We start from the raw sequence: 19,162 nt of genomic DNA on the forward strand, positions 1-19,162 counted from the left end.
ACAAAAAAAAAATACATAAAAATTTCTCATCTACTTGTTATACCTTCTTCACCTACTAAACCACTCTAACTTCTCCAAATTTTTAAGTTTTTCATCATTTTCTGCTATCCGGTGCCAAAACATCATATGGGCGACCGTCCAGCCTTGACTTTTGTTAGGACAACTGGTTTAAAAACAGTTTAAATCAACTTAAATATATCCCTTTTCCTAGTTGGCATAATTTCAAACATGTTTTACATCCATTGACAAAACTATAAAGCATTTGCACATATATTTCTATCATGATATACAAACGAATGTTGTCCGAATTAAGTTGATTCTATCCATATCATCCGGGGCGACCATCAACAAACCACAATTTTGGGACCTTTATTTTCAAAAACATCTCAAGGATGGGATATTGCATCAGCCAGACACAAGTGAAGACCCCCTGGAAACAACTGTAAGGTAAATCAGTCTCTCTCATATAGTAAGAAAAAGCTGTTTTTTAACTGCTGTAATGTCGTAGTCACTTTTGGTCATCATGTGGGGCGACCACCCCAAAACTGTGAATTATAATTTTTTTCCCACAAATCTATATTTTGATGATAAATTTGATAGTGCTTTGTCACTAGAAGAAGCTAGTTTGGTTTCTGAGGCTAACTGTTAGCCTGTTATACTTGAGTGAACTTGAAAACATCATATGGGGCGACCGAGTATCATGTGGGGCGACCACTGCTGAGTGTTTTAAATGATAGATACATGTCCTATATTTGTAGTTTTCATATTCTATACATCAATTATATACATAGAGTTAATTGTTTAAGCATAATTATTTGTATATTTAATCTTTTTTTTTAATTCAGCCATTTTCCATTCCTTTTATAGGGATAAACATTTTTTTTTTGTTGTAGTACAATCCTACAGGAAAAATGTAAAAAAAATAAATAAAAAAACTACACAATGACATTCTATTTATGTGACTATACATGTATTAGTCATTTAAAACAAGTTTTAACCTATTTTACCTATTTCCTAGATGGCACGATTAACAAGCAAAGAGAAGACTGCTCGTCATAGACAGAAAGTCAACTCCGACCCTGCAGCAAGAGCAGAGTATCTTGCAAGGAAAAGAAGGTAAAGAAAAAAGAGCTTCTGTAGCAGTGAGCTAGAGTCACTAGAGCTACAGAAAGTAGGAGACCAGGGTAGATCAAATAAACAGTTTAGACTGTATGCTACAATGAGCTATTAAACATTGGTCACCGAAACAGCTGTTCTCTAAAGAGAGTAGGTTCAGGATAAGGAGGAAAGAGCACAGGTGTAGAATGTTTATCTTGTTGTTGATGAACAACTCTGTACACTATTGTTTCAGCTACCAAAAAAGAAAGCATGAGGGGAAGATTCCATATGTGAAGTCAGATGAGTTATCAGAGAGGGAGAGGAATAATCTGAGAAACAAGTGGAAGGCTGCATCTAGAGGATACAGGGAGAGAAGAAAGATGGAGAAGGCAATGTTGGACCTTACACCTCAATCCATAGAGAACACTCTGCCAGATCCAGCAGGTGTAGAAGGAGTGGAGGGGCAGCAAGAGAGTCCAGGGGGGTGTGTGGTGGTGGATGCTCCACCTCAAAATGAGGATTTCCATCCACATATGTCCTCCACACCAGAGAGAAAAGATAGAGAAAGAAAGCTGAGAAACGTTGTAAACGACTGCAGGCTGAGAAGCATGAATTAAGAAAGCTAAACATAAATCTGAGGAAACAACTTGCAAAGATGAGAAAAGAAAAGGAAAGGGCCAGAAAAGGTGAGACGAGGGCAAAAGATCCTATGCAACACTCTCTGACAGCCTGCGCCATGACGAGCGGGCGGTGTGGGCACATGTAGAGCCCATCTTAGGAGAGCTTTGTGAAACCTTCCGCAGATCACAACCCTCCACATTCAGAGTGATGGGCCGGTTACACAGTACCGGAATAAAAACAACTTCTACCTCCTCAGTACTGTCCCTTTCCTTTCTGGGTTCACTAAGGTGACCTGGAATTATTCAGAAAAGTCTCATGGGAAAGGGGCCCCAGATGGGATTGGTGGGGCAATAAAAAGAGAAGCAGATCGCTTTGTCCAAAGAGGTGGTGAACTTCAGACACCACAGCAACTCTATGAGATGCTGAACACAAGATTAGGCTCAAGCATCACACACTATTGGGTAAACAGAGAAAGCATTGAAAAGTGTGATGAGCTAATTCCTGACAACTTGGAGGCTGTGAAGGGCACCTTTAAAATACACCAGGTTTGGTCTACCCAGCCTTCACAGATCACTCACAGGACTGTGTCATGCTTCTGTAGGAAAACAGAGAGGAGTCCATGCCCTTGTTACAAGCCCGTAACAGTAGACCTGAGAGTGAGACGCACTGTGTGCAACACTGAGAATCCCCCAAGCTCTCCTCCTCAACCACCTAGGGAACAAGAAAATCTAGATCTTTGTGGCAAGTTTGTTATTGTCATTTATGATGAAAAGCCTTATGTTGGCCAAGTGCTTGAGGTTGTGGGAGAAGAAGTGCAGGTCAATTGTATGCTACAATCTGGTGACAAAAACCTCTTCATGTGGCCACAAACTGTAGATTTAATTTTCTACTACAGAAAAGATGTGCATGCTGTGATCTCAGAGCCTGAGCCAGCAACATCACGCTTCTCAAAGCTGACTCTCCAAGATTGGGTGAAGTTCAGAAATACCTCAGCTTAGATAAATGCAAGTCGTGTTCATCACTGCCTTATGTGGCTAAATGGGTCCAGAAAAAGAAACTTATTATTTGTGATATTTGAATGTTGAAAGGTTAATTGAGATGCAAGTAGTGTTCATCCCTGTCCAATGAATCAAAAAGGTTCCAAAAAAGAGATTCTTTACTCAGCTTCTTAAGTTCTTGAAGCATTTAATGTGTGTTGCAATAAAAATTATATAATTTTAAATGTTAATGTCCTTCTGATTTGTTATATTTAAATGTTGAAATGTTATTTGAATAAAAAGAGTTACTTTTTTTTCGTCTTGAACTCTTTTGTGTACATTTTAACTGAAATTTTTATACCTGTGGTTTTCTTATCATTTGGGGCGACCCTATATCATGTGGGGTAACCAACAAATGAATGAATAAATGAATAAATTCATAACCAAATATCCATCAGTTTAGCCTCAAATATCAATCAGTGGTATGCTATTGTTGAATGTGTAATATCTGTATAAATGCTAATTCAGTTTTTTTGCTTTTAAAGTAAAAATCAGTATTGTAACTGGATTATGAGGGAGACTCTGATATTATAGAATAAACTTGTGAAATAATGGTTTTCATAAAATGAAAGGGCACTAAAGTTTATCTTTCTTTATCAGTTTATCTACTTACTGATATGAGTTCAACTAGTCTTAATGATACATAAAAATGTGAATTTTGAGATAAATTACAGTCGCCCCAGATGACTTTTTTAAGGCTATGTATTATTAACTTAAGTGTAAAAACACTAAAATGTAAATTTTTTTACTTTTCTTTATAAAGGCATGTGTACACTACATTCCAAATGTTTAGAAAATGGCCAAACATATCCATATTTCTGGTATTTTAAAATTGGCCTATTAAAAAGTCTTATCCGTCAATGACCCATATATATATATATATATATATATATATATATATATATATATATATATATATATATATATATATATATATATATATATATATATATATAGAGAGAGAGAGAGAGAGAGAGAGAGAGAGAGAGAGAGAGAGAGAGAGAGAGAGAGAGAGAGAGCTAACAAGCAATAATTAGGATATGATCTAATATCCTTGACTACTAGGCATTGCATTGTACTATAATAACCCAGCATACATGATCATAGTTTGGTCAAATAAATGATATACTGTATTTTTTATCTATCTTTTGTGGTACATCCTTCAAAGTACAAAGTATTGTTCAAATCACATACTCTATATTTTACATGGTGTTGACATATGGAACTGAAGCCATATTGGTCCATTAGGTCAATTGACTGTTTGCATTGGTGGCTCAGTGGCTAAGGTGTTGGTTTACTGATTAGCAGGTCCCCACAAGGTCAGGGTTTCATGCCCTGGCAACACAAAGGTACTGTCCCTGAGTTTTCCACAAGACTCCTTAATCCTCTGTGCTGAATTGGCACTGTACTCACTACTCAATTGAGATTTGATATATGTACTTTGTATCCCACTATATTACTTTGTCTTTTTCAAAGACTTGTTTGGCCTATGTTTAATTTGAATAAAAGAGTTACTTTTTTTCGTCTTGAACTCTTTTGTGTACATTTTAACTGAAATTTTTATACCTGTGGTTTTCTTATCATTTGGGGCGACCCTATATCATGTGGGTAACCAACAAATGAATGAATAAATGAATAAATTCATAACCAAATATCCATCAGTTTAGCCTCAAATATTAATCAGTGGTATGCTATTGTTGAATGTGTAATATCTGTATAAATGCTAATTCAGTTTTTTTGCTTTTAAAGTAAAAATCAGTATTGTAACTGGATTATGAGGGAGACTCTGATATTATAGAATAAACTTGTGAAATAATGGTTTTCATAAAATGAAAGGGCACTAAAGTTTATCTTTCTTCATCAGTTTATCTACTTACTGATATGAGTTCAACTAGTCTTAATGATACATAAAAATGTGAATTTTGAGATAAATTACAGTCGCCCCAGATGACTTTTTTAAGGCTATGTATTATTAACTTAAGTGTAAAAACACTAAAATGTAAATTTTTTTACTTTTCTTTATAAAGGCATGTGTACACTACATTCCAAATGTTTAGAAAATGGCCAAACATATCCATATTTCTGGTATTTTAAAATTGGCCTATTAAAAAGTCTTATCCGTCAATGACCCATATATATATATATATATATATATATATATATATATATATATATATATATATATATATATATATATATATATATATATATATATATATAGAGAGAGAGAGAGAGAGAGAGAGAGAGAGAGAGAGAGAGAGAGAGAGAGAGAGAGAGAGAGCTAACAAGCAATAATTAGGATATGATCTAATATCCTTGACTACTAGGCATTGCATTGTACTATAATAACCCAGCATACATGATCATAGTTTGGTCAAATAAATGATATACTGTATTTTTTTATCTATCTTTTTGTGGTACATCCTTCAAAGTACAAAGTATTGTTCAAATCACATACTCTATATTTTACATGGTGTTGACATATGGAACTGAAGCCATATTGGTCCATTAGGTCAATTGACTGTTTGCATTGGTGGCTCAGTGGCTAAGGTGTTGGTTTACTGATTAGCAGGTCCCCACAAGGTCAGGGTTTCATGCCCTGGCAACACAAAGGTACTGTCCCTGAGTTTTCCACAAGACTCCTTAATCCTCTGTGCTGAATTGGCACTGTACTCACTACTCAATTGAGATTTGATATATGTACTTTGTATCCCACTATATTACTTTGTCTTTTTTCAAAGACTTGTTTGGCCTATGTTTAATTTGAGTTAAGTACTGTTCAAATCACAAACTCTACATTTTACATGGTGTTGAAGTATGGAACGGAAGCCATGTTGGTCCATTAGGTCTACAGGGAGTGCAGAATTATTAGGCAAATGAGTATTTTGACCACATCATCCTCGTTATGCATGTTGTCTTACTCCAAGCTGTATAGGCTGGAAAGCCTACTACCAATTAAGCATATTAGGTGATGTGCATCTCTGTAATGAGAAGGGGTGTGGTCTAATGACATCAACACCCTATATCAGGTGTGCATAATTATTAGGCAACTTCCTTTCCTTTAGCAAAATGGGTCAAAAGAAGGACTTGACAGGCTCAGAAAAGTCAAAAATAGTGAGATATATTGCAGAGGGATGCAGCAGTCTTAAAATAGCCAAGCTTCTGAAGCGTGATCATCGAACAATCAAGCGTTTCATTCAAAATAGTCAACAGGGTCGCAAGAAGCGTGTGGAAAAACCAAGGCGCAAAATAACTGCCCGTGAACTGAGAAAAGTCAAGCGTGCAGCTGCCAAGATGCCACTTGCCACCAGTTTGGCCATATTTCAGAGCTGCAACATCACTGAGTGCCCAAAAGCACAAGGTGTGCAATACTCAGAGACATGGCCAAGGTAAGAAAGGCAGAAAGTCGACCACCACTGAACAAGACACACAAGCTGAAACGTCAAGACTGGGCCAAGAAATATCTCAAGACTGATTTTCTAAGGTTTTATGGACTGATGAAATGAGAGTGAGTCTTGATGGGCCAGATGGATGGGCCCGTGGCTGGATTGGTAAAGGGCAGAGAGCTCCAGTCCGACTCAGACGCCAGCAAGGTGGAGGTGGAGTACTGGTTTGGGCTGGTATCATCAAAGATGAGCTTGTGGGGCCTTTTCGGGTTGAGGATGGAGTCAAGCTGAACTCCCAGTCCTACTGCCAGTTTCTGGAAGACACCTTCTTCAAGCAGTGGTACAGGAAGAAGTCTGCATCCTTCAAGAAAAACATGATTTTCATGCAGGACAATGCTCCATCACACACGCCCAAGTACTCCACAGCGTGGCTGGCAAGAAAGGGTATAAAAGAAGAAAATCTAATGATATGGCCTCCTTGTTCACCTGATCTGAACCCCATTGAGAACCTGTGGTCCATCATCAAATGTGCGATTTACAAGGAGGGAAAACAGTACACCTCTCTGAACAGTGTCTGGGAGGCTGTGGTTGCTGCTGCACGCAATGTTGATGGTGAACAGATCAAAACACTGACAGAATCCATGGATGGCAGGCTTTTGAGTGTCCTTGCAAAGAAAGGTGGCTATATTGGTCACTGATTTGTTTTTGTTTGGTTTTGAATGTCAGACATGTATATTTGTGAATGTTGAGATGTTATATTGGTTTCACTGGTAAAAATAAATAATTGAAATGGGTATGAATTTGTTTTTGTTGTTGCCTAATAATTATGCACAGTAATAGTCACCTGCACACACAGATATCCCCCTAAAATAGCTAAAACTAAAAACTACTTCCAAAAATATTCAGCTTTGATATTAATGAGTTTTTTGTGTTCATTGAGAACATGGTTGTTGTTCAAAATAAATCCTCAAATAAAATTAATCCTCAAAAATACAACTTGCCTAATAATTCTGCACTCCCTGTATTGACTGTTTGCACAGAAGGGAAGCATTAGTTTAGTATTTAAGGTGTTGGTTTACCAATCTATCAAGTCCCCCCAAAGGTTGGGGATTCAAGCCCTGGCATCACCAAGGAAATTTTTTTTATTATGAAATCTAATAGTTTGTCTACTTTGTGACATTAAACTGTACATTTATTTGTTAATTAAAGAGAGCTTTTAAATCATTGCTTTATTACTTTGTCCTTTTTAAAAGACTTGTTTGGGCTACATTCAATATAAGTTAAATACTCAAGTACTGTTCAAATCACATACTCTACATTTTACATGGTGTTAAAGTATGGAAAGCAAGCCATGTTGGTCCATTAGGTCCCCACAAGGTTGGGGGTTCAAGCCCTGGCATTAGCAAGGTAAAATGTTTATTTTTTTTCCATTGAAATCTAATAGTTTCTTTACTTTGTGACATTAAACTGTAAATCTATTTGTTAATTAAAAAGAGACCTGTTGAAACGATTGCTTTATTTCTTTGTCTTTTTTGAAAGACTTGTTTGGCCTACTTTTAATGTTACATGGTGTTGAAGTATAGAAAAGAAGCCATGTTGGTTCATTAGGCATTTTTGTCTGCTTGCACAAGTGTGAAATAGTAGCTCTGTGGTAAGATGTTGGTTTGCAGGTCAACAGGTCCCCACAAAGTTGTGGGTTTAAACCCTGCTATTGCCAAGGTAACATTTTAATTTCTCTTTTGAAATCTAATAGTTTGTTTAGTTTGTGACATTAAACTGTAAATCTATTTGTTAATTAAACAAAATACTTGTTTGGCCTACTTTAATGAGTTACATGGTGTTGAAGTATGGCAAAGAAGCCATGTTGGTTTATTAGGCTTATCAACAGCTCCCCACAAGGTTGTTGGTTCTAGCCCCAGAATTGCCAAGGGTTTATTTTTATTTTGGAATCTATTAGTTTGTCTACTTTGTGACATTAAACTCTAAATCTATATTTGTTAATTCAAGAGACCTGTTGAAAACATTGCTTTATTTCTGTCTTTTTTTTAAATAATTCTTTGGCCTACTTTTTATGAGTTACATGGTGTTGAAGTATGGAAAAGAAGCCATGTTGGTTCATTAGGCTTATTGACTGCTTGCACAAGTCAGAAGTGATAGCTCAGTGGATAACATGTTGGTTTACCGATCATCAGCTCCCCACAAAGTTGTGGGTTCTACCCCCGCATTGCCAAGGGTTCATTTTTATTTTGGAATCTATTAGTTTGTCTACTTTGTGACATTAAACTGTAAATCTATTTGTAATTAAAGAGACCTTTTGAAAAGATTGTGTAGCGCCTATGGTATTGATCTTATGGAAGTAGCTAAAAGACGCTAACGTCTACCTAGATTCAATGAGAGGTAGGTTGGGCCAATTTACACGGGAAGCTGACAATTTTATTGCCTTCTTACAACAGTGCAAAATAAATGGCACAATAATCTGCACAAACAGTACAGACAAAAACAATTCAGTTCTCTTTTCCTTTTCTAACGAGACCTCATTGACTTCTTTTTCTTTTAAGGTGCATGTTACCAATATTTAGGAATACACTTTAATCTATTAGTCAAGTTACATCAACTATTCACACTTACAATTTAATTATTTGTAATAATATTTCTGGTATTTTTAGTTAAACATTAATTCCTTTAAACTCCATCATACATTGAAAATTACCGTTTAACACAGGTTTAACATGGAAATTAAATAGCATGAGCAATAAGCAAGAAAAATGGAACTTAACACAATCAATTACATTAACCATGTACCTTGGATATATTAAACATGTTGTATTTAATCATATTGCATAAACAGCAACTACAAAATAAATGACGTAATTTTTACATGCTATCCTAAACCATTCTGTTCCACTTACATGCTAGCGCACCGATGCTAACGAGCTGCAGCCTTAGCCACCCCTTAGCATTGTAACACCATGAAACATAACTAAGTACATCAACCTTATGTAATTACAAAGACACATAGTTCATTTAGATTTTAAATTTACAGATAACTCTGCAAATACTCCGACTGGTTTTTAGATAATTCCCAATAACAATTTTAGCACCATGATCAGTAGCATCATACTTAGCAAAATGTGCTTTCACTCACCGGAGTTTCAACTGTTGCTACTTGAAATTATTTCCTCTGCTTCCTGCTGGTTTTAGAATTTTAGAAGTGTTAATTCAGCTGGGTTTAGAATTTTAGAAGTGTTAATTCAGCTGGGTTTAGAATTTTAGAAGTGTTAATTCAGCTGGTTTTAAAATTTTAGAAGGGTTATTTCTGCTGGCATTCAGGAGGAGAAGATAAATAAAAAAGGGGGGGGAAAGCTGATAACCAAGGCTCTAATAGAGTCAGTCCCCCAACGCCCCCTATGGTTGGGAGTGAAACTACAGCATAGTAGCCCTTATCTCTCTATGGGTTACACCCACCCCTCTTTACTCAGCATGAGTCCCTTCATGCCGTTTAGTCCAAACAACCTCAATAGGGGAGATATCATAGCCACCAAAGGTGTCAAGTGCTTGATTCAAGCTATTTAGGAGATTCTGTGCAAAGGATATTAGTTGTTTCCCTAACTCAGGGTAGGTGAAACGACCTGGTGGTCGCCTTGATCTCCCTGGCCTACGAATAGAACCAATTACTTCTCCTTTTTTTTGTTTCAACATTATTGTGCCATTTATTTTGCACTGTTGTAAGAAGGCAATAAAATTGTCAGCTGTTCAACTCAACCGGAGCTTCTCGTGTAAATTGGCCCAACCTACCTCTCATCGAACCTAGGTAGATGTTAGCGTCTTTTAGCTACTTCCATAAAATCAATACCATAGGCGCTACAATTACTTTATTTCTTTGTCTTTTTTGAAAGACTTGTTTGGCCTACTTTTAATATGAGTTACATGGTGTTGAAGTATGGAAAAGAAGCCATGTTGGTTCATTAGGCTTATTGACTGCTTACGCATGTTGAAAGTGATAGCTCAGGGGGTAAGGTGTTGTTTTACCGATCAGCAGCTCCCCACAAGGTTGTAGGTTCTAGCCCAGCTATCGCAAAGGACACTTTTACTTTATTTTGAAATCTAATAGTTTGTCTACTTTGTGACATTAAACTGTAAATCTATTTGTTAATTAAAGAGACCTGTTAAAAACATTGCTTTATTTCTTTGTCTTTTTTGAAAGACTTGTTTGGCCTACTTTTAATATGAGTTACATGGTGTTGAAGTATGGAAAAGAAGCCATGTTTGTTCATTAGGCTTATTGACTGCTTGTGCACATCGGAAGTGATAGCTCAGTGGGTAAGGTGTTGGTTTACTGCTCAGCAGCTCCCTACAAGGTTGTGGGTTCTAGCCCCAGCTTTGCCAAGGGTTCATTTTTATTTTGGAATCTATTAGTTTTTCTATTTTGTGACATTAAACTGTAAATCTATTTGTTAATTAAAGAGACCTGTTGAAAAGATTGCTTTATTTCTTTGTCTTTTTTGAAATACTTGTTTGGCCTACTTTTAATATGAGTTACATGGTGTTGAAGTATGGAAAAGAAGCCATGTTGGTTCATTAGGCTTATTGACTGCTTGCACCAGTGATAGCTCAATGGGTGAGGTGTTGGTTTACCGATCAGCAGCTCTCCACAAGGTTGTGGGTTCTAGCCCCGCTATCACAAAAGACACATTTTCATTTTATTTTGAAATCTAATAGTTTGTCTACTTTGTGACATTAAACTGAAAAATCTACTTGTTAATTAAAGAGACCTGTTGAAAAGATTGCTTTATTTTTTTTGTATTTTTTTGAAAGACTTGTTTGGCCTACTTTTAATATGAGTTACATGGTGTTGAAGTATGATAAAGAAGCCATGTTGGGTTATTAAGCTTATTGACTGAGTACACTTGTCAGAAGAGATATCTCAGTGGGTAAGGTGTTGGTTTACCAATCAGCAGCTCCCCGCAAGGTTGTAGGTTTGGGCCCCACTATTGCAAAGGACACATTTTTATTTCATTTTGATATCTAATAGTTTGTCTACTCTGTGACATTAAACTGTAAATCTATTTGTTATTTAAAGAGACCTCTTGAAAAGATTGCTTTATTTCTTTGTCTTTTTTGAAAGACTTGTTTGGCCTACTTTTAATATGTTACATGGTGTTGAAGTATGGAAAAGAATGTTGGTTCATTAGGCTTGTTGACTGGTTGCATAAGTCAGAAGTGATAGCTCAATGGGTAAGGTTTTGGTTTATTGATTAGTAGGTCCCCACAAGGTTCGGGGTTCAATTCCCCGCATTGCCAATAAACATTTCTTTCTTTCTCGTTTGAAGTATAGAAAAGGAAGCCAATTTGGTTCATTAGGCACATTGACTGGCTGCTCAAAGGAGATGAGATAGCTCAGTTGGAAAGGCGTTGGTTTTTTGATCATCAGGTCCCCACAAGGTTGTGGGTTCAATTCCCCCCATTTCCATTGATTGTTTTTTCTTTCTCTTTTGAAGGAAAACAAGCCAATTTGGTTCATTAGGCACATTGACTGCTTGCACAAGGGAGAAGAGATAGCTCAGTTTGTAAGGTGTTGGTTTATTGATTAGCCAGTCCCCACAAGGTTGGGGGTTCAATTCCCTGCCCTGCCAATGAACTTTTTTATTTCTCTTTTGAAGTATAGGCAAAGAAGCCAATTTGGTTCATTAGGCACATTGACTGCTTGCACAAGGGAGAAGAGATAGCTAAGTCAGTAAGGTGTTTATTTCTTGATTAGCAAGTCCCCACAAGGTTGGGGGTTCAATTCCACGCACTGCCAATGAACGTTTTTTATTTCTCTTTTGAAGTATAGGAAAAGAAGCCAATTTGGTTCATTAGGCACATTGACTGCTTGCACAAGCTAGAAGAGATAGCTCAGTTGGTAAGCTGTTTGGTATATTGATTAGTTGGTACCTGCAAGGTTGGGGGTTCAATTCTCTGGATAAGCAATTAAAATATTTAATTTATTTTTTGAAGGATCGGAAAAGAAGCCAATTTGGTTCATTAGGAACATTGACTGCTTGCACAACGCATATGAGATCGCTTAGTCGGTAAGTTGTTTGGTTTATTGATTAACCGGTCCCCACACGGTTGGGGGTTCAATTCCCCACATTGTCAATGAAATTTCTTTATTTCTCTTCTGAAGAATTGGAAAAGAAGCCAATTTGGTTCATTAGGCACATTGACTGCTTGCGCATGCTAGAATAGATAGCTCAGTTGGTAAGGTGTTTGTTTCTTGATTAGCAGGTCCCCACGAGGTTGTGGGTTCAATTCCCTGCATCTCCAATAAAGGTTTTTTATTTCTCTTTTGAAGTATAGGAAAAGAAGCCAATTTGGTTCATTAGGCACATTGACTGCTTGCACAAGGGAGAAGAGATAGCTCAGTTGGTAAGGTATTAGTTTATTGATCAGCAGGTCCCTGCAAGGTTGGGGGATTAATTCATCGCCATCAAACGTTTTTTCTTTCTCTTTTGAAGTAGAGGAAAAGAAGCCAATTTGGTTCATTAGGCACATTGAGTAGTTGCACAAGGGAGAAAAGATAGCTCAGTCATTAAGGTGTTGGTTTATTGATCAGCAGGTCCCCACAAGGTTGAGGGTTCAATTCCCCCGTTGCCATCGAACATTTTTTTCTTTCTCTTTTGAAGGAAAAGTAGCCAATTTTGTTCATTAGGCACATTGACTGCTTGCACAAGGAGAAGAGATAGCTCAGTTGTTAAGTTGTTGGTTTATTGCTCAGCAGGTCTCCACACGGTTGTGAGTTCAATTCCCCGCATCTCTTATAAAGGTTTTTTATTTCTCTTTTAAAGGATATGAAAAGAAGCCAATTTGGTTTATTAGGCACATTGACTGCTTGCAAATGGGAGAAGAGATATCTCAGTTGGTAAGGTGTTGGTTTATTGATCAGCAGGTCCCCAAAAGGTAGGGGTTCAATTCCCGCATCGACATCGAACATTTTTCTTTCTTTTGAAGTATAGGAAAAGAAGCCAATTTGGTTCATTAGGCACATTGACTGTTTGCACAAGGGAGAAGAGATAGCTCAGTTGGTAAGGTGTTAGTTTATTGATCAGCAGGTCCCTGCAAGGTTGGGGGATTAATTCATCGCCATCAAACGTTTTTTCTTTCTCTTTTGAAGTAGAGGAAAAGAAGCCAATTTGGTTCATTAGGCACATTGAGTAGTTGCACAAGGGAGAAAAGATAGCTCAGTCATTAAGGTGTTGGTTTATTGATCAGCAGGTCCCCACAAGGTTGAGGGTTCAATTCCCCCGTTGCCATCGAACATTTTTTTCTTTCTCTTTTGAAGGAAAAGTAGCCAATTTTGTTCATTAGGCACATTGACTGCTTGCACAAGGGAGAAGAGATAGCTCAGTTGTTAAGTTGTTGGTTTATTGCTCAGCAGGTCTCCACACGGTTGTGAGTTCAATTCCCCGCATCTCTTATAAAGGTTTTTTATTTCTCTTTTAAAGGATATGAAAAGAAGCCAATTTGGTTTATTAGGCACATTGACTGCTTGCAAATGGGAGAAGAGATATCTCAGTTGGTAAGGTGTTGGTTTATTGATCAGCAGGTCCCCAAAAGGTAGGGGGTTCAATTCCCCGCATCGACATCGAACATTTTTTCTTTCTCTTTTGAAGGATAGGAAAAGAAGCCAATTTGGTTCATTAGGCACATTGACTGCTTGCACAAGGGAGAAGAGATAGCTCAATTGGTAAGCTGTTGATTTATTGATCAGCACGTCCCCACACAGTTGTGAGTTCAATTCCATGAATCTCCAATAAAGGTTTTTTATTTCTCTTTTGAGGGAAAAGTAGCCAATTTGGTTCATTAGGCACATTGACTGCTTGCATACGGGAAAAGAGATAGCTCAGTTGCTAAGGTGTTAGTTTATTGCTCAGCAGGTCCCCACAAGGTTGGCGGTTTAATTCATTACCATCAAACATTTTTTCTTTCTCTTTTGAAGGAAAAGTAGCCAATTTGGTTCATTAGGCACATTGACTGCTTGCACAAGGGAGAATAGATAGCTCAGTTGGTAAGGTGTTGGTTTATTGATCAGCAAGTCCCCACACAGTTGTGAGTTCAATTCCCTGCATCGCCATCGAACGTTTTTTCTTTCTCTTTTGAAGGATAGGAAAAGAAGCCAATTTGGTTCATTAGGCACATTGACTGCTTGCACACAGGAGAAAAGATAGCTCAGTCTGTAAGGTGTTAGTTTGTTGATTAGCAGGTCCCCACAAGGTTGTGGGTTCAATTCCCCGCATCACCAAACAAATGTTTCTATTTCTCTTTTGAAGAATAGAAAAAGAAGCCAATTTGGTTCATTAGGCACATTGACTGGCTGCTCAAGGGAGAAGACCTAGCTCAGTTGGTAAGGTGTTAGTTTATTGATCAGCAGGTCCCCACAGGGTTGGGGGTTCAATTCCGTGCATCGCCAATGAAAATATTTTCTTTCTCTTTTGAAGTATTGGAAAAGAAGCCAATTTGGTTCATTAGGAACATTGACTACGTGCACATTGTAGAGAAGATAGCTCAGTCGGTAAGGTGTTTGTTTCTTTATTAGTAGGTCCCCACAATGTAGTGGGTTCAATTCCCTGCATCGCCAATCAACATTTTTTATTTCTCTTTTGAAGTATTGGAAAAGAAGCCAATTTGGTTCATTAGGAACATTGACTGCTTGTACAAGGAAGAAGAGATAGCTCAGGTGGTAAGGTGTTTGTTTAATTGATTAACAGGTCCCCACAAGCTTGTGGGTTCAATTCCCCTCATTTCCATTGAAAGATTTTTCTTTCTCTTTTGAAGGAAAATAAGCCAATTTGGTTCATTAGGCACATTGACTGCTTGCACAAAGGCGAAGAGATAGCTCAGTTGGTTACGTGTTGGTTTATTGCTTGGTAGGTCCCCACAAGGTTGGGGGTCCAGTTCCATGCATCGCCATTGAAAATTTTTTATTTCTCTTTTGAATTATAGGAAAAGAAGCCAATTTGGTTCATTAGGCACATTGACTGCTTGCACACAGAAGAAGAGATAGCTAAGTCAGTAAGGTGTTCATTTCTTGATTAGCAAGTCCCCACAAGGTTGTGTGCTCAAATCCACACACTGCCAATGAAGCTTTTTTATTTCTCTTTTGAAGTATAGGAAAAGAAGCCAATTTGGTTCATTAGGCACATTGACTGCTTGAACAGGAAAGAAGAGATAGCTCAGGTGGTAAGGTGTTTGTTTAATTGATTAACAGGTCCCCACAAGGTTGTGGGTTCAATTCTCATTTCCATTGAAAGATTTTTCTTTCTCTTTTGAAGGAAAATAAGCCAATTTGGTTCATTAGGCACATTGACTGCTTGCACAAAGGCGAAGAGATAGCTCAGTTGGTTACGTGTTGGTTTATTGATTAGCAAGTCCCCACAAGGTTGGGGTCCAGTTCCATGCATCGCCATTGAAAATTTTTTATTTCTCTTTTGAATTATAGGAAAAGAAGCCAATTTGGTTCATTAGGCACATTGACTGCTTGCACACAGAAGAAGAGATAGCTAAGTCAGTAAGGTGTTCATTTCTTGATTAGCAAGTCCCCACAAGGTTGTGTGCTCAAATCCACACACTGCCAATGAAGCTTTTTTATTTCTCTTTTGAAGTATAGGAAAAGAAGCCAATTTGGTTCATTAGGCACATTGACTGCTTGAACAGGAAAGAAGAGATAGCTCAGTTGGTAAGGTGTGTATGGTATATTGATTAGCAGATCCCCACAAGGTTGGGAGTTTAATTCCGTGCATCGCCATCAATCTTTTTTTCTTTCACGTTTGTTGTGTAGGAAAAGAAGCCAATTTGGTTCATTAGGCACATTGACTAGGTGCACAAAGGAGATGAGATAGCTCAGGTGGTAATGTGTTGGTTTATTGATCATCAGGGCCCCACGTGGTTGGGGGCTCAATTCCCCCCATTTCCATTGAATGTTTTTTCTTTCTCTTTTGAAGGAAATGAAGCCAATTTGGTTCATTAGACACATTGACTGTTTGTACGCGGGAAAAGAGATAGCTCAGTCGATAAGTTGTTGGTTTATTGCTCAGCAGGTCCCCACACGGTTGGGGGTTCAATTCCCTGCATCAGCAATTAGACAATTTTATTTCTCTTTTGACGTATCAAAAAAGAAGCCAATTTGGTTCAATAGGAACATTGACTACTTGCTTAAGGGAGAAAGGATATTCCAGTCAGTAAGGTGTTTCTTTCTTGATTACCAGGTCACCACAAGGTTTTGGGTTCAATTCCCCTCCTCGCCAATAAAGGGTTTTTTTTTCTCGTTTGAAGTATAAGAAAAGAAACCAATTTGGTTCATTAGGCACATTGACTGCTTGCATGAGGCAGAAGAGATAGATCAGTCAGTAAGGTGTTGGTTTATTGATCAGCAGGTCCACACAAGGTTGGGGTTCAGTTCCCTCCTTTGCTGTCGAAAGTTTTTTCTTTCTCTTTCGAATGAAAAGAAGCCCATTTGGTTCATTAGGCACATTGACTGCTGGCACAAGGGAGAAGAGATAGCTCAGTTGATAAGGTGTTAGCTTCTTGATCAGAAGGTCACCACAAGGTTTTGGGTTCTATCCCCAGCATTGCCACTGGTTGATTTTTATTTTATTTGTTTGTCTACTTTGTGACATTAAACTGTAAATCTATTTGTTAATTAAAGAGACCTGTTGAAAAGATTGCTTTATTTCTTTGTCTTTTTTAAAAAAATGGTTTGGCTTACTTTTAATGAGTTACATGGTGTTGAAACGTGGTAAAGAAGCCATGTTGGTTCATTAAGCTTATTGACTGCCCACATAAGAGGGGACTGGTAGCTTAAGGGGTCAGGTGTTGGTTTACCAATCCCCATGAGGTTGTGGGTTCAAGCCCCAGCTTTGCCAAGCTAACAATTTTATTTCTCTTTTGAAATCTAATAGTTTGTTTACTTTGTGACATTAAGCTGTAAATCTTTTTGTGAATTAAAGAGACCTCTTGAAAAGATTGTTTTATTTCTTTATCTTATTTGAAAGACTTGTTTGGCCAAAATGGTGTTGAAGTATGGCAAAGAAGCCATGTTGGGTTATTAGGCTTATTGACTGCCTGCGCAAGTGGGAACTAGTAGCCCAGTGGTAAGCTGTTGGTTTACCATTCATTAGTTCCCCACAAGGTTCTGTGTTCAAACCCCCCATTGCCAAGTTAACAATTTTGATTTTTTTCCGTTGAAATCTAATAGTTTGTTTACTTTTTGACATTAAACTGAAAATCTATTTGTTAATTAAAGAGACCTCTTGAAACGATCGCTTTATTTCTTTGTCTTTTTTGAAAGACTTGTTTGGCCTACTTTTAATATGAGTTACATGGTGTTGAAGGATGGAAAATAAGCCATGTTGGTTCATTAGGCTTATTGACAGCTTGCACAAGTCAGAAGTAATAGCTCAGTGGGTAAGGTGTTGGTTTATCAATCAGCAGCTCCCCACAAGCTTGTGGGTTCTAGCCCCAGCATTGCCAAAGGTTCATTTTTTATTTTTATTTTGGAATCTATTATTTTGTCTTCTTTGTGACATTCAACTGTAAATCTATTTGTTAATTAACGAGACCTTGTGAAAAGACTGCTTTATTTCATTGTTTTTTTTTTAAAGACTTGTTTGGCCTACTTTTAATATGAGTAAAATACTCAATATAATAAAATAGCCTTTATTTGTCACATGTACATTACAGCACAGTTAAATCCATTTTTCACATACTCCAGCTTGCTCAGAGGCTGGGGACAGAGCATTATTCAGCACCCCTTGAGCACAGAGCATTAAGAGCCTTGCTCAAGGGCGGCAGCTTGGCAATACAAGGGCTTGAACCCACAAGCTTCCAATCAGTAACCCAGTACCATAACTACTAAGCTACCACTCCTACAATTGCAGTTGATCATGGTGGGCTCAAAGGCTGCACATTGGCAATGCCGGGGCTCAAACCCCGACCTTCTGACCAGTAATCCTACACCTTAACCACTGAGCCACCACTTCCGCTCAAGCCACAGTGCAAGTCACCACTCAAGTACTGTTCAAATCACATACTTTACATTTTACTCAAGTCATACTGGCATTAGTAACTTATATCTTGTCAGTCTTTACACCACGGTTATGGTGAAGTACACACACAAAAAAATGTATGAAATTGGAGCATTTGAAATGTAGCACAATCCTACTGAACAGTGAAGGATGTAAGGAGACCTATAGTTACAAATGCTCGCCAGGAGAGGGCAGTATTGTGTAATTTAAAAAAAACTCTGTTGCCTTGTCCCAATCAGAGTAACTCATAGAATTGACCTCACTGCCATAAAACAAAAGTGCTGGTTAGTCACATGAAAAATAGATTACTGAACAAATTATTTTTGTCCTGTGTTTTTTTTGTGTGTGTTGTGTGTGCGTAATATGTGTTGTAATGAGTTTGCCCGTAGGCCTGTGTCATTGCTCAATGAAGCTATGAAGCGAGTACTCAGCTGGGTTACTATAGCAACCATTGCCAATGATGCTAGAGTGATGCGGAGTCATATGTGAGCATGAAAGAGGGAGATCGAGAGAAACAAAGAGTGGAGTAGGAGACACAGACAAACAAAATATAGAAAGATAACAGCAGAGACATTCTTCTCAGGTGTTAGGCTGCATCATAATAAACTCTTGCATTATGGAGTGTCACTAATGCTGCCAGTAGAAATTAACTCAGCTGAACTGAAAAAGGACAATAGGTAGCAGCATGCATAGTTTACCTGTAACAGATTATAAATGATCAGAATCTTTCTATTATCTGACAGGAACGCATTCGGGGGTGTCCATCACAGTACATCACACAAAAAAGCAGGGATAGTTAAAAAAGATGCAAAACTCTCAAGTTTAGGCCTTTAGATCTTTGAGATACTAAATTAACCTGATGATTATAACACCCATATTTTATTCATGATTTTAATAACTTTCTATTTTTAAAGCAAAGGTCTGAACTTGCATTTTATTATTATAGTAATCTGATTGT

At 37.6% G+C, this 19,162-nt stretch overlaps 1 protein-coding gene across 2 annotated transcripts in view; it reads right to left on the reverse strand.

The window, feature by feature from the left end:
- The window catches only part of fam49al (family with sequence similarity 49 member A, like), a 50,553-nt gene extending 41,081 nt beyond the window's left edge, over positions 1 to 9,472 (reverse strand). For both annotated transcript variants that reach the window (XM_046834865.1, XM_046834867.1), the window contains exon 1: positions 9,288 to 9,472. The gene's annotated coding sequence lies outside the window, so the exon portion shown is untranslated. The remainder of the gene's footprint in view (positions 1 to 9,287) is intronic.
- Between the last annotated feature and the right edge of the window lie 9,690 nt (positions 9,473 to 19,162).

This window comes from Silurus meridionalis, chromosome 22, assembly GCF_014805685.1.
Source record: "Silurus meridionalis isolate SWU-2019-XX chromosome 22, ASM1480568v1, whole genome shotgun sequence".
Taxonomy (NCBI): domain Eukaryota; kingdom Metazoa; phylum Chordata; class Actinopteri; order Siluriformes; family Siluridae; genus Silurus; species Silurus meridionalis.